This window comes from Austrofundulus limnaeus, unplaced genomic scaffold, assembly GCF_001266775.1.
Source record: "Austrofundulus limnaeus strain Quisiro unplaced genomic scaffold, Austrofundulus_limnaeus-1.0 Scaffold95, whole genome shotgun sequence".
Lineage (NCBI taxonomy): Eukaryota > Metazoa > Chordata > Actinopteri > Cyprinodontiformes > Rivulidae > Austrofundulus > Austrofundulus limnaeus.
In genome coordinates, this window is record NW_013952497.1 from 1762225 (window position 1) to 1764117 (window position 1893).

The window sequence follows — 1893 nt, forward strand, 5'->3', positions numbered from 1 at the left end:
GTTGACAGTGAAATGGGCGCAGAGTTAAAACAAAACTTAAAAACATACTTGAAATGTTGATTTTCAATTTTCTTTAAAGGGTGCTTAAAATGTCTGACTGACTGTACTGTCAGACACTAAAGTTCAGGGTTGAACGTTCTAGCTGTACATAGAAGTCAAATCACTCATTCCTCACAATAACGCTGTTGTTTTCCTTCTACCATAGTGATAGTTGAAAACAGTTAGTTCCCAGCTATGTGTGATATGTTGGGAGTGTCAAATCTTTTCCCACTAGAGGGTCACATCTGGAGATGTTTACTCCCAAAGTCTGATAAAAACTGTTCTGCTGTGACCGTCCTTGGAAAAAGCTTGTGAGTGATGGTAAATTATGGATTCAAGAAGTTTGTTTTGGAACGGGAACCTGTGAGCCTGCGCCAGGGTCTGTGGGGGTGAGTAATTAGGGCTAGGGTTACCATTGGTTTTCCAAAGATGTGGTTAGAAAAGAACTGAAAGGCAGTTAATCAGAGTTTAGCTATGTGTAAGAAGTTAAACTTCCTGTCAGAGAAAGTTGAGCAGACTGCGTGGCGTCCTCATCTGAATGAGGCTTTCCTGAATCAGCATCAGACAAACATGTGTGTGTACATGTACAGTACAGTACAATATGTGCATGGCATTCACAGAGGAGCATAACAGAACAGCCTTCAATCAGAAACCTGCTGTACATTCAAAATGTGTACAATTGCGCTCATCAGCGTCACCCAGAATGAAGAGAATAGCAGAGATTAAAACAGATCAACGTTTTACAGCGAGGTTTGGAAACTGAAGTAGTATTGCATTTTAACGGAACCAGCCAGCTGCAGAGAGATGTGTTCCAGAAAAATAAGTGTGACAGCATGAGGAACAAGATTAGTCAACAATGTCACACAATCCAACATCTTTGTCTACAGCAGCCACTGACCAATCAATGCTGTCTTTCCCCAAAGCAAACAGAGGTGCTTCCAGGGCAGTGCAATGTAGGATGAAACTTCTGCAGTAACAGCACAAAAACAATAATAGCTTTTCCTTAGGGGAACGGTCAGAGGAAAAAATTAAAGTTTCCACAGATTTGAAGGACAAAGATTGTCCCTGTTTTCACTGATAACATGACAAAAAGTATTTTTCACTAAGATAGTAGACAGTGTACATGGACAAAGAATGATGATACTAGATTCTCTAAGTGAACCTTTAATGGTCTCTTGTTTCAGGAGAAGCATTCTGAGCACGTTATGAGTAAGTGAAAATAAAATGAGAGGATGCTGTTTTTATTCCCAAAACTTTATACCTTCACACTGTCTTACCCAGGGCCATGTCCCTTTAATAGATTTTGAGAGGGAAAAGTGTGGAACAGCAATATTAACATCATTGATGTCAGGATCCTGGAGTGTTTTATCAATCCGTGTCACTTTAGGAAAGCAGGACATATTGCACTGGTACAGGCCATGCATAAAAACAACAGGACATGTATGAGGACAGAAGGACTTGTATGAGAACAGCAGGATTGTATGAGGACAGCAGGACTTGTATGAGGACAGAAGGACTTGTATGAGGACAGCAGGGCTTGTAAGAAGACAGCAGGGCTTGTAAGAGGACAGGACTTGAATGAGAACAGCAGGATTGTATAAGAACAGCAGGACTTGTATAAGAACAGCAGGACTTGTATGAGAACAGCAGGACTTGTATGAGAACTGCAGGACTTGTATGAGGACAGCAGGATTGTATGAGAACAGCAGGATTGTATGAGAACAGCAGGATTGGATGAGAACAGCAGGATTGTATGAGAACAGCAGGACTTGTATGAGAACAGCAGGGCTTGTATGAGAACAGCAGGACTTGTAAGAGGACAGAAGGACTTGTAAGAGTACAACAGGACTCATA